General features: G+C 44.4%; 1 long non-coding RNA gene across 1 annotated transcript in view; it reads right to left on the bottom strand.

Moving 5' to 3' along the window:
* The window catches only part of LOC308475928, a 172884-nt gene that overhangs the window by 18677 nt on the left and 134782 nt on the right, over window positions 1–19425 (bottom strand). The window lies entirely within an intron of this gene.

The raw sequence follows: 19425 nt of genomic DNA, 5'->3' as shown, positions 1-19425 counted from the left end.
TTTTAAATTTATTTAAGTTTATTCATTTGCTCTCACACCCTGCCACAGACAGGGATCTGGCCCTCCTTCACTTCTCAGTTCTGTGGTTGCTGACAATGAACACTGAGACATTAACTGGCCTCACAATTCAGTCTAAACACACTTCTCATTGGGGCCCAGTTTGTGTGTTTAGCCTGAACGGAGAACCACAATCTTTCACTGGCAAATAGAAGGAGAGTTCCTGAGGGAGGCCCTGGACAAGTCACCTCCCTCCAGCTCTTCCTGCTCACAAAGGGCTGTGGGATCCCTGAGAGCTTACAGGGTTGCAGAGACCTGGAAAGTCCCCTTGGACCACAGTGACCCTACTTCCTGTCAGGTTCTCTTCTTCCTCCTCCTGCTGGCAGGAGCTGTCACCTTCAGGAAGACAATATGTAGACAACCGAGACTCTGGGGAGTGCAAGGAAAATGCCAAAGGTCCCATCAAAACCCCAGCCAGTCCACTAGGCTGCTGAACACCAGTTTGCCCAGCACTTCCAGCATCCAGCACCCAGTCAGCAGGGTGTAGTGTTTTACAAAGTACAATTTGACATGCCCCTATCCTGGGGATCTGATGGCACAAGACAACAGAGAGGGGTGGAGGGAGAAGGGAAATGGCTGCTGGGTTCAACACAGGAATCATATACAGTGGTACCTCAGGTTACAGATGCTTCAGGATACAGACGCTTCAGGTTACAGACTCCACTAACCCAGAAACAGTATCTCGGGTTAAGAACTTTGCTTCAGGACGAGAATAGAAAGCGTGCGGTGGCAGCACGGCAGCAGTGGGAGGCCCCATTAGCTAAAGTGGTACCTCAGGTTAAGAACAGTTTCAGGTTAAGAACAGACCTCCAGAATGAATTAAGTTTTTAACCCAAGGCACCACTGTATAGGACTAGTTATAATAGGATATGGGAAATAAGGAGTTGGTCCAAAAGCTTCAATGGAAAATGTGGTAGATTGGCAGGAAGGGAGGATGTGGTATCATGCAAGCATTCTGGGAGGCAGTTCCAGGCATAAAAGGGCAACAATGGAGAAAGGGCAGAGTTGTTTGAGGGAGTGGGAGACCTCTGGATGGCTGAGGGTAATGGACCTGGAGGGTCATAGGCTAGGACATACTGGGTTAGGAGAGCAGCAGAAGCAGCTCACCCAGGGGGATGCAATTGCAGGGCTAGCTTCCCAGCAGCAGTGTTGCAGGCAATTACCAATAGAATAGAAGAAAAGCCTGCTGTATGATGTCAATAGCCTATCCAGTCCAGCATTATGTTCTCACAGTGTCTGTGGGAAGCATGAAAGCAGGACAGGAGCGCAGCAGCACTCTGCCCGCCTGGTATTCAGAGGAATATAGATGGAAGATGGGAGATGGTCATTGTGACTAGGAGGGACAAGGGAAAGGTGTTGGGGAGGGTCACCTTTTTTGGGGCAGGGTACAAAATTGATGCATACCCCTCCAAAATACCATAGCAGTTATATATTAATCCACTGAAATTATCTAGGAGTAATTAAAATCAGCCATTGTCTTGCAGTTTAAAACAATCAAGCAAACAAAAATATCATTCAGAGAAACAAGTAGGGATGACTGGTTAAATTCTGTCCATACAGTGCCACTTATTAAAATTTGCCTCTCGCAAATACTGGTCAAGTCCAACTTTTGTTGATTAGTCTAGCAAATTAAATTTCATAGCCCGAATGACAATCCATTAATGAATAGTTATTACACTCAGCTAATGATTTGCATCCTCATGTAAAAAAAAAACACCCTCCAAAAATTTACTCATGTCTGAGATTACAGAACAGTCCTGTACGCCATGACCATGGAGTAAGTCCCACTGAACCCTGTAAGGTTTGCTTCTGAGAAGACACATCTAGGGTTGCAATGTACTGGTAAGTTTTATTGAAGCCAATGAAACATGCTAGTTCTCAAATTCAGTTGCTTTCGTGCTTGGTTGGCTTGGAGTCTACATGTTCTTTTATCATCTTTCACAATGTGACGGATTCATCTTGGATAGCTGAAAAGCGTACAGTAGGTATTTGCATAAAGTAATATAATCACAGAATAATCAACATGGAAAAGGCCTTGTATTTGGTCAAACCTGGATAGCAACGACATTTTAAAGTTCTAAGCCACATCCTCAGAATTTGAACGCCAACAAAATAATAGCTAAAATCCATGGGATTATGTCTTAATTTGGTGGTAGATCATCTTCCAGATGCATTGACACAAATTAGCTTGGTTTGATGCAGAAGATAGGCTATACAATACTCTTATCTACACTGCCTTGGTCAGACCACATCTGGAATACTGTGTCCAGTTCTGGGCACTACAATATAAGAAGGATGTTGACAAGCTGGAACGTGTGCAGAGGAGGGCAACCAAGATGATGGTTAGCCTGGAAAAGAGGAGATATGATAGCTACAGTGGTACCTCGGGTTAAGAACTTAATTCGTTCTGGAGGTCTGTTCTTAACCTGAAACTGTTCTTAACCTGAAGCACCACTTTAGCTAATGGGGCCTCCTGCTGCCACTGCGCCGCCAGAGCACGATTTCTGTTCTCATCCTGAAGCAAAGTTCTTAACCCAAGGTAATATTTCTGGGTTAGCGGAGTCTGTAACCTGAAGCGTATGTATCCTGAAGCGTATGTAACCTGAGGTACCACTGTATCTTCAAATATTTGAAGGGTGGCCACAAGATGGAGTAGGCTTGTTCTCTCCTGTTCTGGAGGGTAGGACACGAACCAATGGCTTCAAGTTACATCAGGAAGAATTTTCTGACAGTAAGAGCTGTTTGACAGTGGAATGGACTCCCTTGGGAAGTTGGTTAAAAACCTTCGTTGGAGGTTTTGAAGCGGAGCTTGGATGGCTATTGTCATGGATGCTTTAGCTGAGATTCCTGCATTGCAGGGGGTTGGATTAGATGACCCTTGGGGGAGCCTATCCAGCTCCATGATTCCACAATTCCATGATACAATGAACAGCCAGATTCAAATCCCTGTTGAATCTAATGGTTTAGAATTTAATCTGATTGAGCCAGTTGGTTGAAAGTGAACCTAGACCAAAGTATTTGAGCTTCACTTGATGGTGGCATGGGCCATCCACGTGAAGCAAGCATGCAAAGAGTATAAATGGGGACGCAAGACATATATGCTGAATTGTTTTTGAGAAAGGAGGGGCTTTTGGTTGGCAAATCCACATGCTATTAAACTTCTCAGGTTTTTTAATCCAGGTTCAAACTGTCAGAGCAAAATAAAGTGGCTGGACCAAGTTACCATATCAGAGCAATGAAAGACAATACTAGTACCCTCAGCAAGAATCAGATTGCTGTGCTTCACTCAGAACCCCCATTAATCCAAGCTTCAAGAAGAAGTGGCTCCATAGTCAACAAAAGAAGAACTCCAGCAGGAATTTCTGGTAGCCAGCTCCTGGGTCATAATCACAATCCTATATTTGAACCAATGGCTGCCAGTGAAGTTGAACTTCTAAGAACTCTTCTGCATACCAAACCAAACCAAATTGTGGGCACAAAATACAGAGCACTCTCCATACATATAACATTGGCTGCAGTCCTAAATCCACTTATCTAGGCATTAAGCCCCATTGAATTCAATTGGACTATTGTCTGAGTGGACATGGTTAGGATTGTGCTGTTAGTCTGCTTTAAGGGGGATTTTTTTTTTTTTTGCAAAATTATTAGAAAGGAGGGGCATTTCACAATGGAACACAGCCTATTCTTCTATCCCAAAGGGATTTACAAACATTTTGAAATATGCAGTTATGTTCTAGACAAGCATTTGCACCCGTTCTTCACAGCTGAGAAAATCAGATGGAAAAGTAGATTGAGATAAGAATGGCGACATGTTTTACTACAAGAAGTGTTACAAAGTTATTATAACTGCTATTATAACTAGAATTATTGTTACCATTATTGTTGTAAGCTGTACTCCACAGTAAGCTCTACTCCAAGCGTGTCCTTGAGGCTTCTTCTTAAACCCACTTACCCGGGAGTAACTCAGTGGGGCTTACATCTGATAGAATTGCACTGTAATGCTCCCACTGGGACTCACTGCTTAGCTCTGCCTGGACTCCCAGCCCTTGCTCCTCCTTTATAGAGCAAGAGCAGCAGTTTTGAGCCCGGTATTTGGCAAGTGTCTTATTTATGTGCTTCCAAGAACTCCTTGAAATTAATGATATCTATCAGATTAATAATTGAAAAAGTCCCTACAGACATTGATTTCTCCTCATGTGCTTGCATAAGAAAGCTCAGTCCACCCCCCCCCTTTCCGATTTTAATGCTTTCTTTTCCTTTTCATCCCGTTGAGATTGGTTAGATGATTCCTCAAAGTGCAGGTGCAATGAAAATAAACATGTAGGGAAATGCATCTCAACAAATAGCTTCGTTTTGTTTTTTTATTCTTAAAATACATTCCTATTCATGTGCCCATTTCGGATTGGTGCTAAACAACATCAAACATTTTCCCCAAACCAGAAAAATGAACAAGCAAGGGCAGCACAGCAGAAAGACCTTCCTTTTGCAAAAAGAGAGAGAGAGATGTTATAGTCCTGTATACCAGGTGCCCCAGAAAGGGGCTTTCTTATGGTCTAATTGGTAGCTGGCAGGCTCCTCCCTTCAAATCCTTTGCTCTGGGGTCCTTTCTTTTGTCCGGGCCATCCTAGTTTCTGTGTTCTAGCTCATTCACTCATGGTTGACCTGAAGGTCCTAGGTTAAGCATTCCCACTGGTATTTAGCCTCAGACCTTGTTATTGTTCCACCCATCTGACCCCTGCTACATTAAATTCTAACAAGGTACTCTGGAAGGAAAGGGGAGAGAGAGAGAAATCCCTCATTTCTCTGTATGGTTTCATGGCTTGCCTCTTACAGCTTGGCTGATGTTCTTTTCTCCACAGCAGACCACCAAGCGCTCTGCTTTAGTTTGTCAATTTATAGTGCTGTCATGGTTTCGAATGCTGAAACCATTGTGTCGAATATACCCGGCTGACCTCTGAAGCGACTTTCTGTATTTCAATTGTTAACTCATTAGGGTTGGGAAAGGGCTGGCTGAAAGGAAAATGGCCTTTTCCCACAATCGCAATCCAACGAGTGGCTCAAGAGCTGTAACAATGCCGTGTGAGGGGAGACGGAGAGCACGTTGCCCCAAATTAGCTCCAGATATTTTTGCATTTGTAATCAAAGGGGGGAAAACAGCAACACCCCCTGCCATGCATTGATTGTATTCCTTAGCTCTTTCCACATTATATAATGGCGTGCCAAATAAAGAAGAACGTACTCTGTGACATAAAGAGCGTGGGTTCTTATGGGGTTTCCTTTAGCAGTGCCAAAGCAGAAAGCAAATTGTCACATCATATAGCAGGCAACTTGTGGCCCTCTCAATGTTGTTGGACCACATCTCCCACCATTCCTTGCCATTGGCCATGCTGGCAGCAACTGTTGTGAGTTTGGTGTCCAGTAACATCTGCAGGACAAATGGCTCCCCATGCCTGTTGCACAGGATCACAACAATGACCGCATAGCAAAAATTGGTCGCAGGACTCCACATAAGCCTCCACCAATTATATGAATAATCCCTTGTTGCTCAAAAAGGGCCTTTTATCAGGGGCAGGGCCTTAGCTCAATGGTAGAGCATTTGGCTGAGCAACGTTAGAGCGATTTGGAAGGGCGGTATGGAAATTCAATAAATAATGAAATAATAAATAATTTGCTTTGCATCAGTTAGCATCTCCAGGTGGGGCAGGGGATGTCCTCTGCTGGAAATCCCTGAAAGCTGTGCCAGTGTCACCGAATACTCAGCACTGTGCAATAAAAGAAAACTTCTTTTCACAGCAGGGAAATGTTTAGGCCTATAAGCCTTTGTTGTTTCCGCCTTTGATTTAAAGCAGGAAATACAGCCACCTCCTTTTAAAAAGCCATGCACTAGGGCAGGGGGTGGGGACTCCAACTCCCATGATCCCTCACCACTGACTAGGCTTTCTGGGGCTGATGAGAATTGGAGTCCAGCAACATCTGGAGAGATACAAGATCCTTACCCTTAGTGCAATAGCTCAGTCCAATGGAATATGGAACGAAATAAGTTTTAGTGACCAGCATCAGATCTAGTGTTATTTAACAATGTCGTCATCACTGCATAGAGCTGCTTCCAGCACTTAGGAAAGTGCTATAGAAACATCTATCATTAGAATGTGATATAAAAAACGAGCGGCAGAATTTCTCGAAGTGGCACGTAGTGTTTACAAAGTTTTAGAAGGGTTGTTTTAAGTTCACTGTGTGTTAGGAGTGGCTTGTGCTAACATCAGGCTTGTGGTCCTGATCCATTCCCCACTGCTTCTTGGGGCTAGCCTGTGGAAATAAGCAGCCACTCCAAGATTTTGGGGGCCTTCAGACATGCCCCCTTAGGCTGGAAGAAGCAGAACATGAAAACTAAGCATTCCTTAGGCTGCATCTGATCAGTAGCAGATGGCCGGCGATTCTCACCTGACCTCCTGAAGCCGAGATGGAATGAGAGAGAAAAGACTGAGGTGGTAGAGAGGCATGGTGGAAGCATACCAGCAGGAGCACTGGAATGACTCCACTGTTGTGTTTGCACTGCACTGCCCTTCCCTCACCAAGCCAGCAAAATTCCAAATTATCGGATGGCCAGCATTCGAAACAAAAGCAACATTCCAAACAACTTTAGTTTTTAAACCATCTCTGCTAGGTCTTCCAAAGCCAGAACACTTTATAAAAGCATCAAACAACTGCTCTGTAGTCATAACCCCACTCCCAAATTTAATCCCACCCTGATCTACCTAGGAGCAACGTGTGAGCATTGTCCAGGTTTCTGTGTACACTTATCCCTACCTAGATGAAGGTTCATCCACAGGCCCGTGCAGAGCTTTTCTGAGACCCAGAGTGGGGAATCTTGTTAGAATAAAGTTATAAACTCAAAAAGCAGCCAGTCCCTGGCTTGGCCCTCCAGGCGGCTTAACCCTCTGATGCCCAGGGCAAGTGTCCCTGGCTACCTTCCCACTCTGTGTGGGCCTGATCATCCACACAATCATATTCTGAGTGAATACCTCCCAGACCAATCCAGTATTCAGTCGTGCTTTCCTGCAGATCAGCTACTGGGGAAGAGAAGCAGGTTGGATCCAGTCTCCTTGCCCATGCTTCCTTCCTTGCAGCTGACTGGTGAGATTTTAGCTTTCCCAAAAGCACTACACACGAGCAAGCCTAACACCCAGAGTCTCTATCTTTCTGGGAAATAGGTGCGGGAGTTTTCCAGTAATCGTTTTCATTAAAACAAATTGCATGGGTGAATGGTATCCAAAAACTATTTGTTTGCAGAACATGTTCTAGTTGGTTGGCTTTTTCTTTTTTTCTGCTATGTTTCTTATGCGTCACTGTTTTTTAACAGAGGGTTTCTTATTATGACTGCGTATACCTTCCATAAAGGCTCTCTAAGCTGGATTTCCCCATACCACTTGGCATTTTAAAAAATATATACTTTTTCATTGTGAACATTTATGGGAGTTATTTCCCAAATGTCCCGAGTTGGTGAAATGCTGAGACCGTAGTAGCCTGAGGATAGCGAGCATGATAGTTGATGTGGGCCCCAAACATATTTTGATTTTAAATAGAAAGCCTTCCTCTTTATGAGGATGTTCAGTTCGCAGCTTGAGCAGTGTAATTTTTACACAGGCCCCGGCAATCAATAAAAAAAGCCATGGGAGGAATGATTTATCTTGTTGGTTACAGAGACTGTCACCGAGAGAAATTGTAAAAGATCAATTTACACAACCTGGTGTGAGAATGTTATTGATATAACATGGCTGATCAGTTTCTGGTTGTCTGTGGGCAGTCACTGAAAAAGAGAGCTCTGCCCTCTGATAGGGCCACTGACCATGATCTTAATAGACTCGCTGGTCCATAAAATGGACAAGAAGCCAATGGAGGACGAGATTGCCAAAGGCTCTGGGTATGCTAACCTGCCGGGAGCAGAATGGATTGGCTGGACGCCGACTGCTTAGTTAAGCAATGTCAGGCAGCCTCTCCCTCCCCCTACATCCCCCCATCCTTTTTTTCCTCCCACTGTGAGAACAGTTCACATGGAGACTTGCTGCCTTAATTACAAAGAGCCCTTTTAAATACAGGTCACAGGAGTTGGCTCACTTGAAAGGAAATAAGGAAACAAGCTACCTTCCTGGAAAAAAAAAATCAAACTTCCACGTCTCAAATTAGTTAAATGAAGCTTATCAGCAGTTGTTAGTTGATCCTTTGACAGTCTGTTAATTGCGGCTCTTACGTTAACTATGCTGTGCGGACCCTGGTATATGATTTTTTTCCTCTCTCTTTCTTTTTAAGCCAATGGACAAATCACATGAGAAGCATATTGGCACAGAAAACAGAAGCTGGGCTGTTATGCCCATTTGCTGTAAATATCTGGGCATAAGGCAAATGTTTGTGAAAGGGACGTTTTAATACAGTTGATTAACCTACATGCATTTACTTTTGAAATCAGAATTTGCTTCATTTTGCTTGGCCAAAAGATCATTCTTGCTTCTTCGGACACTGGTCTTAAATGGTGAAGAGAGTATTAGATCAGGACAGGGGAGTCTAAATCCTCATGGACAACTGCCAATCTGGGGTTAGCTCAGGTTCTCATTTTCCCACTCTTAAATTGAGTTCCCCACATTTCCACATACATGTTTTTGTTTTTGTTTTAAAATAACAAGTCCTCATGAAAATTTATCAGCATTTTGGTGCAAAGTGCCTCCTAATATACACATTTTTGTATGTGATCTTGCCTAACAGACACATTTTGGCAAAGCAATTTCCCCTAATGCCATGCATTTTTGCAAAGTTATTTTTTTACTTACTTTACTAGCATGCTTTATGCTAGTATATGCATTTTAGGGCACATGAGTTGGCTGGAGAACTGCTTTGCACAATTCTGAGCAATTCAAACTTTGAAGGCTGGCTGTGTGTTGGTTTGCATTCCCCCCCCCCCCCCGAAAGTGTGGATTTGGTAAGTGTGCATTTAAATGCAAACTGAACTGAATTCCTCCTCCATCCCTATTCAACCATCAAGCCCACTGGGCCAGTCACCCTGGGCCATTCACTTTCACTCAGCCTAGCCTACAGGGTTGTTGTAAGGATAAAAGAGGCAGTGATGGGGAAAACCTTTGGATTTGTTAGCTGCCTGACAGCACTCATGCTGAAGGCTAGGATTCTTTTTTAAAAAAGGCTAAAATAACTATCTTTCCCAGTAGTGATGTACGGAAGTGAGAGCTGGACCATAAAGAAGGCTGATTGCCGAAGAATTGATGCTTTTGAATTATGGTGCTGGAGGAGACTCTTGAGAGTCCCATGGACTGCAAGAAGATCAAACCTATCCATTCTTAAGGAAATCAGCCCTGAGTGCTCACTGGAAGGACAGATCCTGAAGCTGAGGCTCCAATACTTTGGCCACCTCATGAGAAGAGAAGACTCCCTGGAAAAGACCCTGATGTTGGGAAAGATGGAGGGCACAAGGAGAAGGGGGCGACAGAGGACCAGATGGTTGGGCAGTGTTCTCGAAGCTACCAGCATAAGTTTGACCAAGCTGCGGGAGGCAGTGGAAGACAGAAGTGCCTGGCGTGCTCTGGTCCATGGGGTCACAAAGAGTCGGACACGACTAAACGACTAAACGACTAAACAACAACAAAATAACTATCAAAGGCTTGTAGAGACATAGGAACTCTTCCCAACCCACAACAAATTATTTAAGCCCACATGCTCAGGGTGAGACTACATGGCATGAAAAGAGAGTACACAGTCACCTCCCCAGATTGTTACCTTGGCCTGTTATGTAAAAGGCTGGTTTGAATATTGTTGGTTTGTGCATTTGTTTGGTGCTTGTGACGAGTGAAGCTTTAAAATTAATAGTTTGCAAATACAGAAGCTCAGCTAGATTGCTTTATTTACCAACTTTCATTTCTTCGGCATTATTGCAGAAAAGAGAAACTCAGTCACAATTAAAAATCCCACAGAGGTAATTTCTGCCTTGGTTGAAGTTATTATTCTGCGTTAAAGCTAACAATATAAAGGATCCGGAGGAACATTAAGGGGGGAAAAGGAATGTTGTCATGTGTTTAACCTGTTAATTATAGTAATCTACACCACACTGTAAGTATCTTAACCTGGAATGAGTAACAGGGGGTTGAGAAAATGAACAGACTAGAGTCACTGCAGCAAAATGAAAAGGGGGAGAAAGGAGAAAGATTAAAATCACATTGCCAACTGAAGTGTAAACTGAGCTGTGTGTTTCCAAGTTGTTTGTTTTCACATTTCCACACACACGGGTATACACTAGACAGAACACTTTGTGTCTGGAGACAAGGTTTTCATTCCCCTTTCTTCTACATTTTTAACATGCCTGTAGAAGCTGGGCAAGTTTATCTGACCCCCCCTCAATGTAACTTCTAAAGAGGCAAAGCTGAACCATGTTCATGTCCCATATTGAGAGCAGAGGGTTGGGTGGAAGGAAAGGCCCCAAACTGATGTTTATTCTCTTGTTATGACAGGGGGAAGAGGGGACTGAGAAATCGAGAAATTATTAAGCCATAGCTTTGAATATGAGACAATTTCATAATTTGGTGATCACCCCTGATCCAGAAAGGGGGAGGAATGGTAATCTCTGTACCCACATATAGCCTCCTTTCCAGGTTTCTTGTTTGGGGATCTGCCTGTCTAGTCCCAAGGGGCTGTGCCATAGCCCTGCTTCCTGTTACTTCTATTCATTTGTGGGAATGCTGGAATAGTTCTGGGGATGGACAGCTATGACTTTCATTGAGAGATTTAGGGTACTTCTGGGCTGTCAGCTGCTTTTGGGTCGGGTTCAAACGCATGTCTGCAAATCCAGATTGCCCCATGAAAGCTGATTTAGAGTTAGTGCACAACAAACCTGTTTCTCCTGAAGATCAGACATTTTGAAGCAAGGGAAGTGATGGGGAAATGGAACGTGAGATGCTACTTGCTTGAACACAACATTGTTCAGTCTCCACACAAAACAAACAAGAAAGAATGCCCATTAAATAGCCAGCATCTTCTAGTCCTCCCACAAACAAATTAGGACGAATGCTCAATAAACAGAATAATAATCTTGATTCCTCCACATGGCTGCCATTTTAAAAACTAAAGACAGAGAGGTTAGTGGGGATAAGGAGCCAGCAGGCTTCCAGATGTTATTGGACTCCAATTCCCATCAGCCCCAACCACTGGCCATACTGCCTGAGGCTGATGGAAGCCTTACACAACTCAGGACCTCAATCCCTTACGAATTGCCTCTCCCTTTACGAATCAACCTGGACCCTGTGCTTGTCATCTGAGGCCCTTCTCTAGCTCATGTATCCCAGAGACGTTCGGAGGGTGGAAACAAGAGAACAGGCCTTTTCTGTGGCAGCTCCCTGATTGTGGAATGCTCTCTCCAGAGAGGCTCGCCTGGCACCATCACTACATGTCTTTAAACAATCTATGGCTTGTGAAAGTGTAGGGGAGAGGACTGTTATTATGATGAGTATGCTTTTTATTATGTTTTTATCTTTGGTGTTCTGTAACGTGTTTTTTAATGTTGTACACCACCTTGGCATCTTTTGACAATGGGTGGTAAATAAATTGAAATAATAATAATAATATCATCTGGAGGGCTAGAGGTTCCACATCCCTGGATCAATGAAGCATCTTAAGTTCAATATAGACTGTGAAACCATGAACCAAACCTCCTAGTATTCTCTTTTAGTGGGTTTTTCAAGGGAGGACTTGACTGCCAGCTTTCAGGATGTCTCAACACAACTAACCTGCTTTAGTGTGGAGGGCTGGAACCGAGCAAGGCTATACAGCAAGAGATTGGAAACCATTTGACAGGACTTAAGTTCCCTGCCTACGATTTTGGAACTCATAGACGTCTTTGTCTCATGGCCAACAAGTTCAGCAGGATTGTAAAACAGCACAACCTCACTCTCCCTGTGAAAACTGCTTGTCCCCAAGTGGGATAAGTGTCAACGATTGATGCAGCTCTTCTTTCTCCAACCCCACTTCAGTTATTAGCCCCAGTTAATCTACTGACTTCCTTAATATTGTGGTTAGGTTGGCCTTCGTCACCACACACCCACAAAATGGGAGCTCAGAGCTGCTCCAAGCCTCCGATAACTCAGTTCAAAAACCTTCCCTCAGAAGTTCTTGCAGGAATATTTGGTCATGGTGGCAGTAATGGGTGAGAAGCTGGTGCTGAGAACACACTCTTTCTTTTATTTGACAATTTCCTGACCATTACAGTTGTGCATATAATCATTTACCAAGAGTGACTTTGCCAGCTTGACTAGCTTGTATCGTTAAGATCCGTCATTTCCTCCATTAGAGTGGTCTTATCCAAGCAGAACGAATCAGAGCAGCTGGCCATACCTCACCTGCAAGGACAGCCTCCTCCCAGAACTGCAACTCTCTCTTCTCCATCCCCCAACCTTGTGAATCCAAACCTTGACTACAATACAGTTGCTCATATAACTTTTAAATCTATAATAATTAAATGACATACGGAGAAACTCACAGGTTAGCTGAAACCAACTTCATGAGTTTTTCCATGCAAAACCCAGCCAGGCACAGTACACAAATTGGGAAGTTGTGTTAAGAGAAGCCCGTGCCCATATTTTCATTCTCTGTAATATTAGCTGTATACAACGGAACCAATTGTGCAAAAACTGTCTACTGTGGAAATAGCTTTAGTCTTGTATGTGTGTTCCAGATTGTGCCCCTGCAGTAGCTTTTCCCTTTCCCATGAATAAAAGAGGCCTATTTTAGCATGTTTTGAAAATGTTGTGGTTTTTTTAAATGTTGTGCTAGGATAACACAACATGTGGAGTTGCTGCATTATAAATTGTAGGCCTTATTCATGGAGTCTCATAATATGCATGGAGATAGTGCTGAAAGGGTTGTTTTCTCTCAAGAATTGCAAGGGATGGGATTGGAGGAAGAGATGATTGCAAAATCAGGCTTATGCATATATTGGACCCTCATTTAGAGCACCCAAATCACAAACATTAGATTAGGTAGGGCTGCCATACATCTGGAATTTCCCAGACATAGCCAAACTTTGGCCAAACCCCCCCCCCCCAAAAAAAAACCTTGGGTGTCTGGATTTTCACTTTTTGAAATATGCAATCAAAGTTGACTGTGCATAATGCTGCTCTTTCATGGAAACTGGGTTTGTACCTGCTAAGGATCTGAACTGGACCTGAGGATTTAGAAAAGGTTCAGATGGCATTCCCTTTTACACATCAGCCATCCCAACCTGCCACATTTCACCCTTTCATTGTTTGGGGTAAGTCTTTGTTGTTGTTTAGTTGTTTAGTCATGTCCGACTCTTCGTGACCCCATGGACCAGAGCACGCCAGGCACTCCTGTCTTCCACTGCCTCCCGCAGTTTGGTCAGACTCATGTTTGTAGCTTCGAGAACACTGTCCAACCATCTCGTCCTCTGTCGTCCCCTTCTTCTTGTGCCCTCCATCTTTCCCAACATCAGGGTCTTTTCCAGGGAGTCTTCTCTTCTCATGAAGTGGCCAAAGTATTGGAGCCTCAGCTTCAGGATCTGTCCTTCCAGTGAGCACTCAGGGCTGATTTCCTTAAGAATGGATAGGTTTGATCTTCTTGCAGTCCATGGGACTCTCAAGAGTCTCCTCCAGCACCATAATTCAAAAGCATCAATTCTTCGGTGATCAGACTTCTTTATGGTCCAGCTCTCACTTCTATACATCACTACTGGGAAAACCATGGCTTTAACTATACGGACCTTTGTTGGTAAGGTGATGTCTCTGCTTTTTAAGATGCTGTCTAGGTTTGCCATCGCCTTTCTTCCAAGGAGCAGGCGTCTTTTAATTTCGTGACTGCTGTCACCATCTGCAGTGATAAGTCTGTAGGTAAGTCTACCTACAAGGAAATATCCAGCAGGATACCAGAATTTAAATACTTATCAGTTTGTCAACAGGATTCCTCTCCACACTATCAAACTCCATGCACAGCTGTCTCTGCCAGAGTTAGCCAACATGGTGTCTTCCTGGTGTTATTGGGCTCCCAATCCCATCAGCCCCAGCCATCATGGCCAATGGTCTGGATTTATGGGAGCTGTCACAGCAACATGGAGAGCTAGAGGTTCCCATCTCAAGTGGCAGCTAGTGCCCATTATGTCAGGGTGCTGATGAGTGTGCATGGGAGGAAGGGTGGCTAGAATCTGACTCAGGAGAGTTGAGCAGTGCCTTGTGAGGACCTGTACCAGCCAGGAGGCAAGAATCAGAAGCAGGGGAAGTTTCAGAGCTGGAGAGTGGAACACAGGATGGGTTGGAGGAAGAGGAGGAAGAGGCAGGTCAAGCAAGGGGAGTGTCAGGGACTTTCCCACCCTCTCCTGCACCACTGTCTCTCAGAATCAGGAGGGAACTGCAAAGGGAAGAGCAGAGGAAGTTTCCATGCAGCTGCAGTGCCTGGCTGCATGCATGCAGTCAGTCAGTCAGTCACTCAGTCAGTCGGAGGAAGGTTCTTAAGCTGATGGAGTGGTCCTCTGTTGCTTCAACTACTCCATAGAGTACGGACCTGGGAATAGCTGCCTAGCTGTTAGATTGGTGTGCATTGATATCCAGAGCTGTAGTCTTTGACAATGAATTCTTTACTATCTGCTGTGTGTATTCCTAAGCTGGGAAGTGCCTTTGACTGGCTGGTAGGCCAGAAGTCAGGGAGCCCCAATCGGCACCAGCCACCACTGGAGATGGGAACTTGTGGCCCCCCCACAGTAGGTTGAGTCAGAGCCAATGAAAGACAGAGATGATTAATTCTACTTTTGTCCCCAACCTCCTTCCTGCTGAGGGGCATCATTGAGATTGAGGAGGAGGAGTGTGACAGCTAGCGCCACCCCCTGGACTGGCTGTAATTAGGTAAAGAGCCTGGCAGGTGGGGGCTGCCTGAAGACAGACTGATCTCAGAGGGGTAGTGTCCCACTTGCTCTAATGGACCATCCTCCACTGCCCATCTCTGCCCAACATCTGGAGACCATCTTGCTGACTAACCCTAGTCTATGCTACAGCACAGGCAGGGAGAAGACAGACTGAACTAGAGTTGCCACCAAAAGCTATACAAAAGGTGAAGCTGGGTTTCCTTCCCAACCAAAACATCAAAAGGCTTTCTATAGGACTAGCAATGTTTTAGAGGGATGTTTCCTATTGGGGGAAAACATTGTCTCTCTCTTTTGGCTGCACATTAAATCACTCACAGACAGACACTCAGGGGTCAATGCTGAGCTTGAGCATCCATACTTTGAGAATAATTCAACAATATGTTCGGTATGACAACCTTATGACCCAGCCATATGAATCGGAAAGCACAGCAAATATCACATGGACTCCAGAATCCAACTTTTTTTTTTAAAAAAAATTACAAATTAAAAAATCCTCTCCCATTACCTTTTAACCCCAATACAGAAAAGGAAGAAAAGAAGAAACAAGCCAGGTTTTTGCGAGATCCTGCCAGTCAAAACTCGATCTCGGTTGCTACGCATTGCAAATTAAAAGTGAATACTTAGCAAAACACAGATGTGACCCCTCAATTCAGAGGACGGTGCTTGATAGTGAGAGGAAGACAGCAGGAGAGTGGAGACCAGATGGGGAGAAAGGCAATCAGGAAACACAAAAAGATCTCTATTCAGGTGTCGCCTAAATGGTTCAGGCAAGCAGGGTTGCAAAGAAGGAATGGGAGCAGAGGTGGACTTGCAGACACTATGGGGTCCGATCACCGGTCGACTGGTTGTCTTTTTGTTTTGAGTCATGCACATGGCTTGATTTCTTAGACATAATCTTTAGCCCATATGCAACCTACTCTCGAAGGTTCCTATCTTCCTTCCTTCCATTGCCATGGCAAGGTAAAGGTAAAGGGACCCCTGACCATTAGGTCCAGTCGTGGCCGATTCTGGGGTTGCGGCGCTCATCTCACTTTATTGGCCAAGGGAGCCGGCGTACAGCTTCCGGGTCATGTGGCCAGCATGACTAAGCTGCTTCTGGCAAACCAGAGCAGCGCACGGAAACGCCGTTTACCTTCCTGCCGGAGCAGTACCTATTGATCTACTTGCACTTTGATGTGCTTTTGAACTGCTAGGTGGGCAGGAGCAGGGACCGAGCAACGGGATCTCACCCCGTCACGGGGATTCGAACCGCCGACCTTCTGATCGGCAAGTCCTAGGCTCTGTGGTTTAACCCACAGTGCCTCCCGCGTCCCTATTGCCATGGTATTACAGTGCTAAACCATTTACTCGCTTACTTATTACGCTTGTATCCTGCTTTTCTTCCAAAGAGCTTAAGGCAGCACATTTTATTCCATTTTAGTCTCACAACAACCCTGCAAGGTAGTTCAGATGAAGAGACAGGTCCAAAACCAGCCAGTGAGTTTATGGCTGTGTGGAGATTCGAAACGGGGTCTCCCTAGTCTTGGTCTGACAGGCGAACCCACTGCACCAGGAGCCTCTTTCTGCAGTGATGTTGGGAGTGGACCCGGTTTTCTATGCCAATACCAGAACCACAGGGACAGGGCTAAGGTTGGATGTGTTTTCCCAACAGGCTGCTGCCTTCATGGCTTGCCAGGTGATGACCACATGGGGAAAACATGAATAAACTGACCGATATCCATAAATGCATATTATGCCTACAGGGGAAAGCCCCTAAAGAAAACCAGTTCCTGCATTGCTGTAGATGTATGTTGAGTGGGCCTAGAAATGGGGAAAAAGCCGGTACAGAAAGGGTAGTGCTGCCTCCATGCTCAATACTGAAAAACAAAACAAAATAAAACCACCAGTCAAAGCCATTTCCACTTGAATGCACCCTTGTAGTTCTGAAACAGTGTGACGACCAACTCCTCGCAGAACGTACATTATCTAAGCTTACTTGGCTACAACTGACCTACTTCCCCATTAGCAGGTGTGACGGACAGCAGAGCCAGACCGGAGTCTGGTGATGCAGTCCCCCCTCCAGAGTGCTGGAGCCTCTCGGTGATTGGCTACAAAGTCAGCCAGTCACCGAAGGGAGAGGAACAGCTCTTCGGGAGGGAGAATAAAAGGGACAGTTAGGGAGAGTGTTAGATAGGGTTTGATTTGAGATGGATGGGTTTGGTTTTGGGATAAGGCTAAAGTTCAGGTTGAGAGATAGGACTTGATTTAAGATGAGAGAGGATTTGAACTGGTTCTGAGTTAAGTTAAACATCCACACTGAGGAGACTATCTTAAGCAAGAGGACAGAGCCTCACACCTTGGATAGGGAAGACTGTGTTGAGGTTCTGGGTAAGGTATACAGACAGGAGAGTTTGGGGAGAGGCAGAACCTGTGGGAATTCAGGCTACCTGGGTCTCATTCTACCCAGGAGGGGAAAGTTCTTCTAGGTATAGAAGACTCCCAACCCAGTAACAAGGGGTGAGGTGATCCTCTGGGTCTGCCCTTTTGAAATACCTTAGGTGTGGGATTGCTCAGTGAATGGGTAACTGAGGAAAAGTTTCCCTCGCTCATGAACCAAGGTATTAATCAGTGAAGGAAGCTGTATGGTGTTAAAAGTATTTTAAACCATCATAACTAAGTACAGTGGTACCTCGGGTTATGAACTTAATTCGTTCTGGAGGTCTGTTCTTAACCTGAAACCGTTCTTAACCCGAGGCATGCTTTCGCTAATGGGGCCTCCCGCTGCAGCCACGTGATTTCCGTTCTCATCCTGGGGCAAAGTTTCCAACCCGAGCTTCTACTTCTGGGTTAGTGGAGTTTGTAACCCGAAGTGTTTGTAACCCGAAGCGTTTGTAACCTGAGGTACCACTGTAACAGAAACTGAAATATAATAACTGGTTTTGAGTCAAGAGAGGTTTAGAGAAGGTAAAGTGTAACACAGTGTTTAAGCCTGAGACAACTTACAGTTAGCTAAAGTAAGTTAACTTCTACCCAAAAGACTGCATTTCCTAACTCACGTTTCATAACCTTCTTTTTGTCCAATAATTTTTTTCTTGTTCGTTTCATCAACTCCTGCCTGAAACTCTAATCAGTAAGTTTTCCCTCACACAAGTCCCCCGCACAATAGCCTGTGGTAAATTGTATAAATTTGTGTAATTGATGCACAGTCAGGTGGGTGCACTATATTTAATAGGGGGCAGTTAGTGGGAGTGGATCCACCAAATTATAAATTGGTGGGATCTGCTACAGCAGGGCTCTAGGCCCTGGGATTTTGCCTTCTGAAACAGGGAAGTGTCCAGTATCCTTTTCATTCTCGTGGTGGTAAAATCCACACTCTCCTAGCATCCCCTGATTGAGTCAATCTGCAATGCATTTCAAGCTCTCTAAAAGTAGCTGGATTTCTTTTTTAAGTGCTCTCATGTTTGTTTTCTGGATTTTGGTTTTAAACAAAATGTTGTTCTCTGCTTTGAGGTATTAGGATGAGAGGTGGGTTATTAATATATAAACAAATAGCAGTACAGTCGTACCTTGGAAGTTCTCGAACAGCCTAGTTCTCGAACGTTTTGGCTCCCGAAAGATCGAAACCCGGAAGTGACTGTTCCGGTTTTCGAATGTTCTTTTGGAAGCCGAATGTCCGACCGGGGCGGGGCTTCCACGGCTTCCAATTGGCTGCAGGAGTTTCCTGCAACCAATCAGAAGCCACGCTTTGGTTTTTGAACATTTTGAAAGTTGAACGGACTTCCGGAACGGATTCCATTTGACTTCCAAGGTACAACTGTACAGTGCGTGAAATTCATCCATACTCAATGTACAAGTGCTGAACCAAAAGAAGTCCATCTGTTTACAAGGAGCTATCATCAGGGTGGGTAGGCATTACCTTGCAGGCATGGGTCTGGTACATATGTTTACCTTAAGGACCCCTAGGTATGGTGGGTTATCTGTGAAGCTGGGGTAGTACCATCATATCTACCAATGTAGTGTGTGAGGCAGCTGGAGGGATGGATGAACAATGAGTCAATTGCCCATGCCTAACTATTTTTGCTAATCAAACCTTCTGCATCATTCCATTCAACAGAAAATTTCTGACTGTCTGTTCGCCTCTTGTAACTTCACCATAACCAAGAATTAACAAAGAGAATTTCTGAATTAAGCCATACATTGTAGGAAAATTAGCTGTTATTAACTTCTGTGACATCCGAACAAAGTGGAAAGTGCAATTTACATGTCATTAATTTATTGCATTAAGGTGTTGTGGAACACTTCATTGTTTAAGTGTTCTTTAGCAAGAGATACCCTTGCTAATTCTGACAGATCTATGTTAATCTTGGACGATCAATATACCGGGGCAAATCTTTTGCATGTTATTCCTTGCAGGAACTGTACATTTTATTCTTGCACATTTTATTCCTGTTGTCATTTCTTGGTAAGTT

This window comes from Podarcis pityusensis, assembly GCF_964106645.2.
Source record: "Podarcis pityusensis genome assembly, chromosome: 4".
Taxonomy (NCBI): Eukaryota; Metazoa; Chordata; class Lepidosauria; order Squamata; family Lacertidae; genus Podarcis; species Podarcis pityusensis.
Note: the sequence above shows the minus strand (reverse complement) of the source record. Positions and strands in the feature narration are given on the sequence as shown.